Source organism: Leptonychotes weddellii, chromosome 11 (assembly GCF_054177405.1).
Source record: "Leptonychotes weddellii isolate Sample4059 chromosome 11, ASM5417740v2, whole genome shotgun sequence".
Classification (NCBI taxonomy): domain Eukaryota; kingdom Metazoa; phylum Chordata; class Mammalia; order Carnivora; family Phocidae; genus Leptonychotes; species Leptonychotes weddellii.
In genome coordinates, this window is record NC_138379.1 from 11,251,706 (window position 1) to 11,259,135 (window position 7,430).

The window sequence follows — 7,430 nt, forward strand, 5'->3', positions numbered from 1 at the left end:
CCCCCCGCTGCTGTTGTCATCCATCCCCCCTTCTCCTCGCCCCCCCCACATTACCACCCTTGACTCCTCCCCCTGCATCCTGACAAAGGCAGCTCCTGCGTAGGTACCAAGTGGCACCCTTGTACCCCACTCCCTTCTGCTATTTTTGACAGCGCTGGACTGTCTTAATTTTATCCTTCTTTTTAATTTATATCAATCTTGGCTTCTTTATAAAATTGCCAACTCCTTGAGGGCAGAACAATGGCATGCCCACATTCTATGTGCCGGCAGCCTGGGTTAACCCCAGTACAGGGTCTCCACAGTTACTTGTTGGATGCTCTGAAGCGGGCATCAGAAGTCCTTCTGCAGATAATACTGCACGGGCTTGTGCTGGCGGCTTTGCCCTAGGAGATTCCAGCCAGGCCCAGACCTCGCACCCTCCGCAGGACCACTGGGAGATGTGGTTGATGGCTTGAGGAGGAAAAAAGCAGTCCCTCAAGGAGTATCTATGGTAGACAAATCTGCCAAAAATCACTGCTCTCAAGGAGCTAATATCATTTTCCCATTCTCCTTCCCCTTTATAAATGACAAAGACACATTTAAATTCATCCACTCATTTAGGATGCACTCTTCTAGGTTTCTGGATTAAGACCTATATTCCAGTGAGATGAGGTGACCAACAAAGATAATTTCAGATGGCATGAATGTTATAAAGGAAGGAAAACAGGTTAGTGGTTAGGGAACGATAGGCAATGGTGGTGGAGGAGAGCACATGGATTCTGTGCATGAATTGGAGTGGATAGAAGGTGACCAGAATGATAAACAGGTACTTCTAGTGCAAATACCTAGGGGATTCCAGGTAGGTGGGACATCAAGTTCAAGGGTGCTGCTGAGAGAGGAGACGAGGAAGCAAGGAGAACAGTCAGGAAGCTAGTACCATGGCTCCCGAAAGGTGAGCAGTGACAGGCCTGATTCTGATACATTAACATACGTTGTATTTTTAAAACCCAAATACATTGGACATTTATGAATAAAGGAGGTAATCTCTAGGAAGGCGCAAGCTTATGATCACATGGTCAATTAGTAGATGTGTAACTTTTATTTTGCTTTATTTTTTTTTGAAGATTTCACTTATTTATTTGAGAGAGAGTGAGAGAATCTGAGAGAGAGTGAGACAGCACAAATAGGGGGCAGAGAGAGAAGGAGAAGCAGACTCCCCACTGAGCAGGACACCCGACGCGTGGCTCGATCCTATCCCATGACCCTGGGATCATGATCTGAGCCGAAGGCAGACGCTCAACCAACTGAGCCACCCAGGTGCCCCGAGATGCATAACTGTTAAGAGAACCTTAGTGTGGGGCTCTGGTCACTGTGCTACTCCGGCTGGAAACTCCTCATTGTGGCTTAGGGCAGCCTCACTCCCTCTCTCTTCAGCTCTACCTAGTCCTGCCCCCAATAAATCATGTGTCAGAACACTAATTCTTTTAGTGTAAGTCAATGTTTGCATTTGTCCCAGTGAGAAAGGGACCCAAATTGCTCTTGTGCAACATTTTCCAGTTGTTTGAACAGAGTTCCAAGTTACAGGCTTTAATAGGTCCAGCTACTTAGTCATTTTTTGGGTCATACTGAACAGGGAGCACTGATATGGTATGACAGTTGGATTCTGGGCAGCAATTATCAGGAATGTTTGGAATGCTTGTCCTAAGCATAAAGCTTATTGACTGTTTTCATCACTAGGTAGTGACATTTTGTGGCTTTGATGGTTGTTCTTATTTGGGAGATTTTGTTGGTCACATTGAAATGGTCAAGCTCAACTCATCTGAAGCCTAGACTTTAAATTTTATTTTGGGTAGGATATTTGTCTTTGACAAATAAACTACTTCCTCAGCACATTGGAGGGGGTTTAAAAGGTATGGAAAATTACTACCCACCTACCCACGCACCCACTTCCATTCTGGGACAAATGGGGGTGTGTGTCCTGGTAGAAGGGGTTGGGCATCACGGAGAGGGAGTTGGTAGGACTTAGGGTAGAGAGTAGTGGCTATTTACCAACTGACATGGAAGTGTCTCAATCTTTTAATAAATGATACACTTGCAGGGGCTCTTTCCTATTTCTGTCTGGCAGGACTAGTAGTGAAATCCAGACATGACCAGAACTCTGGTGTAGACCAGAACCCATGTGCTGGGACACCCTGATTTGCCGAGACCTTGATCCCCTTGTCTCTCAGTTCAGCTGCGTGGGGCCCCGGGCACAGAGTTTCCTGGTGGGTCTTTTTGCATGATGAGCATCCTATTCCACTTACCCTTGTGTTTCAGATGAACATTCTAATTTTATGTCTGTGCCATTACAGAAAAATTTTTGGGTGGTATGCAAATATAAAATCCTTATCTGTGTTTTTTTTTTGAACAACGGCAAACTTGCAAACATTAGCCAAATCTTCCTTTTAGAATATAGCACAACATGTTTAGGGCACCATCTTCAACCTGGATGTTTCATTTTTTCTTGAGATGAACCGAACTCAACTTTGCAAACTGAACAAACTTCAATGAAATGCAATGGGCTTTCCTCTCTGATGCCTTCTCTCAGTATTGGACTTGTATCCTAGCTGCTCCTCTAGGCCTTTCTTCTCTCCCACCTCCTGCCTCCAACATTCCCTTATATTTCTTGCAAGGACTGAGCTAATGTCTTTTTTTTTTTTGTCTGGTCCATTTTTTCTCCCCTCAACTCGACTGAAATTATCCTTAAGATGCTCTGTCAAAACAAGTCTCCCCCACTACTCTCTTTTTCGGTGACCTCTCTAGAGAGTATGTCCAAGCTGGTATCTTTTGCCCTTACTTCCCTTCCAAGTTCTGCAAGGGCAATTTCTCCAATTACCTGCTGGCCATCCCCACTTAGATTTTCTTTCAGTACCAAAAGCTCAAGATGTTTAAGAGTAATCCTTCACTTTTACTCCATCTTCTACTTTTTGCCCCTTGGTTAATGTCACCACCTACAATGCGAAATTTGGGTTGTCTTTAGGCTTCCCTAATGTTTAATTACGTGCCATGTTCCACGGATCCAGCTTCTACAACGTGTCTTATTTATTCTTTTCCATTTCATTATTTATCCCATCAGCCGAATTCAGGTTCCCATTATCTCTCACCCAGGTTGTTGAATTAGTCACCTCGCCGGTATCCCCTCCTCCATGCCACTCATCTTCCAATCTTCTCTTTATGTGGTTCTAGAAGGGTCCTTCAAGAGCCCAGTTCCAATTACACTGCTCTCCAGTTCAAAGATTCCCTGTGGATCCATGTGGTGTACTAAATCAAGCATAGATTTTCCAGCCTGGCATTTTAGATTTTTTTCATTGTGAACTCAATGTAACTTTCCAGGCTTATGTACCATAGCTCTAACTAACTAATTCATTAAAACACTTACTGAGCACCCACTCAATGCCAAACAATGGGCTGGGTTGGTAATAAAATGATGAGTGACAGCTCCTATGGCATTTTCAGTGTGGTGGGTATACAGGCAGGGATAAGTTGTATCAGTGAGGTGCACAGGGCATTGAAGCTTATCAAGGGAGACTTAACCTGGTTAGTTAAGTCTGGGAAGATGTCCCAGAGAAAACCATGTTTGTACAAATAATCGAAATTATGTTTGAATGCTGCTGAAAAGCCAAGGCAAAATAGATTCATGAAGAAATGAAGTAAAAGTGAGGAGAGAACCTGGCACACTATTCCACAGTCTGACAGGCCTCCTACTCTGTTCTTTGAACAGTAGCTTGTTCCTACCTCAGGGCCTTTGCACTTGCTTCTGATGATCCTGCTCATCAGGATCTCATGGCAGGCTCCTTCATGTTCTTCTCACATTCACCTTCCCCTGACATCCTGTTTATCATTCTCTCATACAACACCCTGTTTATGTTCTTTGTACATAATCATCTTGCTTTTTCTTTCCATTTACTTGTTTATTAACTGTCTTCTCCAGCAGAATGTAAACTCCAAGAGACCAGGCTCCAGCCTTTCTTATTCATATCACCTGCCCAATGCCTGACACATGGTAGGTGCTTAATAGCTGTTGCCAAATGAAAGACCATGATGAAAATAAATGTATGAATAAGTGAAAAACAATGAAAAATAAATGTATGCCCAATGTTTATTCTGTTTGGCTTAATTTTGCAGAAAGTTAACAATGTTGTTTTCCTTGCAAGTTGAAGCTGCTCCACAATTTTCACCAATTCTTTATTGAGGAAGAGAAATACACTTCTGTGGTTTGCCTAATCTGAGGCTTATTTTTAAAAGTAAACCTCTGGAGATTTACTTTGAAGCACATACAAACATCAGATGGATTAATGGACAGATAGGTAGATGGATAGGTGTGAAATGAGATGAATTTTCTAAAATGTTAATGTTGAATTTAGGTGATGGCTACTCAGATGTTCACTGTAAAATTCTTTCAACGTTGCCACCTGTTTGCAAACTTCCACAAATGATGCTGGGAAAGAAAAAGTCCCTGAGTATATTCTTGCCATCAAGACAGTTTAAGTTCAATGTCCTATACCTTCTGCATCTTTAAGGTTGATGATTAGCATGGGAATAGTCAAGAGAGTCCTTTATAATATACCGATTAAGTAACAAATGGTACGCTTATATTGGGTATGATTTCCAACAATGAGAGTTGAGCCTTCACATGGTTAACCAGGAGTTTGGATAAGTAGAACCCCTGGATCTCTTCTATCTCTCCAGCCTGAGAGCTGGATGCTGGTCCCAAGGGATTTAATAGAGCCAGATGTGGAAGGTGACTCATGGGTGTTACTTGTTGCCACAGGAGAAATCATTTTCTCACTTGTGACTCATAAGCTTCTCATTTAGGGAAAGGTGCCCCTGTCATTATTAAAATAATTTAGTGTCTTTCTATCCTGTGGGTCTGTGTGACTCTATGGCCTCTCTTGCTTTTGGTAGGTCTCAAATGGGAGTAACCTCATTATAATGAAATAACAATAATGAGCATCTGAATGGGTGTCCTCAGCTTATGAAACTATTGCTTTACTCATTTTGCCTTACTCATTTGTCCCAACCATGCTATGATGCATGTAGACCAGGTAATAGTAGGCACCACACCTATTTCACAGATTGAAGTATGAAGGGTATAAATGACCTGGCCAATTTCATTGTAGGGTGTTAAGGAGCTGTAATTAGAATCTAGGTTCTGACTTCTATTCCAGTCACCCTTACTTAATGCCCAACTGAAAGTGCATGCAGGTTCTTACTGCCTCATTTTACCAAGAGGAATGAGGCTTTAGAGGAAATAGGATTTCAGGGAAGGCCACATGAAGAAAGACACAGGGAATATGAATTTTCCTTTAGCTGAATTCATGTGAAATCACCACAAAACCTCAAATCCATTTCTTCATCCTGTTCCTCTAGGTTTATGCAGTGCCTGTCATTTCTGAAAACTTACATCTCAGCTTGACTACTCCCAAATGAAATTTCTCTGAGCAGGGTACCCTTTTAGGATTGGTGAGTAGAAGTTAGTCAACAGGAATCCTTCTGAGTTGGTGCTGTGCCTGTCATATGCTCCTCCAGCCTTCCCTTCCCCGGGACGCCTGTTCCTGCTGAGGTGAAAAGCTAACTACCTCAGTGCTTATTCCATAAGCTCCTGGCAAGCTATTGGAGATATTCCAGAAATGCCAACTGTCCATGTCTATGAATGTCACATAATTCTCCTTTACTTTGAATTTCTTGGCATAGAAATTAATAAGTGTTGACTATGAAGTCAGATATCCCTGAGTTTGAAACTACTCCACCACTTCCTACCTGTGATATCAGGTAAGTTGTCTGGCTTACCTAAGCCGCAAATTGAAATGAGATTAATTATAGGAATGGTCCCATAGGGCTGTTATGAGGATTAAATGGAATAAAGGCATGAAGGGTGTAGCTTAGTACTTATTGCTTGGTAGATGTTCTCAAGTTTTGATAAGAATTTTATGGATCGTGGATCACCACATCAAAAACTAATGATGTATTATTGTATGGTGACTAACATAACATAATAAAATTAAAAAAAAAGAATTTTAATAATTCAGAGTTAGAATATAGAAGTTATTTTCATGTATTTGACAAAATTTACCTTTCGATCTAAGTAAGAAGAATTACATTCATGTACTTCTCTTCCTTCTCTCCCTCCTCTCTCCCTACCTCCCTTCCTTCCTCACATCTTTATTGTGTGTGTCTAACATGTCAGGCAGTTCTTACTCTCATGGATATTGCAAGCATGGGTAGAAGACAAACAAATTAAGGCATCACACAATAGAATGTAAAATTTTACCTGTAGTAATGACTAGAGAGCATATCACAATAGGCATTGACTTAGTGGGGAAGCTGCCCTGAGATCAGCAGGTGAGTGGCACATACCAGGTGAGAAGTGAGGGCAGGAGGGTGACAGAGATGTTCAGACACTGGGTTCAGGAGCAAAAACCCTGTGGCAGAAGGGAATGTGATGACTAGAAGAAGCCATGGGGTCTGAAGCAGAGGGAGCAAGGGCCAGAGTGGCATAAGGAGGGGCAGGGTGCATGGGGAGGGCCAATGTAGGCAAAGTCTGTTGGCAATCTTAGGGCTTGGTCTTTATTTCAAGACAAATGAGAATCCACTGAAGAATTTTAGGTAGGGCTGTGACTTAATTCTCAGGATTGATTGATTGACTGATTGATATTTATCTCTTTTTGTTTTTCTTTTTTTAATTTAAATTCAATTAACCAACAATATTACATCATTAGTTTCAGATGAAGAGTTCAATAATTCATCAGTTGCATATATACCCAGTACTTATCACATCACATGCCCTCCATAATGCCCATCACCCAATTACCCCATCCCCCCACCCACCCCCCCCTCCAGCGACCCTCAGTTTTTTTCCTATAGTTAAGATTCTCTCATGGTTTTTCTCCCTCTCTAATGACTTACCATTCAGTTTCCCAACCTTCCCTATGATCCTCTGTGCCGTTTCTTATATTCCACATATGAGTGAAGCCATATGGTATTTGTCTTTCTCTGACTTATTTCGCTCAGTATAATACCCTCCAGTCCCATCCAAATCAATGTAAATGGTAAATATTCATCCTTTCTGATGGCTGAGTAATATTCCATTTTATATATGAACCACATCTTTATCCATTTATCTACTGATGGACATCTGGGCTCTTTCCATAGTTTGGCTATTGTGGACATTGTTGCTATAAACAATGGGGTGCAGGTGCCCCTTCGGATCACTACATTTGTATCTTTGGGGTAAATACCCAGTAGTGCAATTGCTGGGTCGTGGGGTAGATCTATTTTTAACTTCTTGGGGAACCTCCATACTGTTTTCCAGAGTAGCAGTACCAGCTTGCATTCCCACCAACAGTATAAGAGGGTTCCCCTTACTCTGCATCCTTGCCAACATCTGTTTTTTCCTGACTTGTTAATTTTAG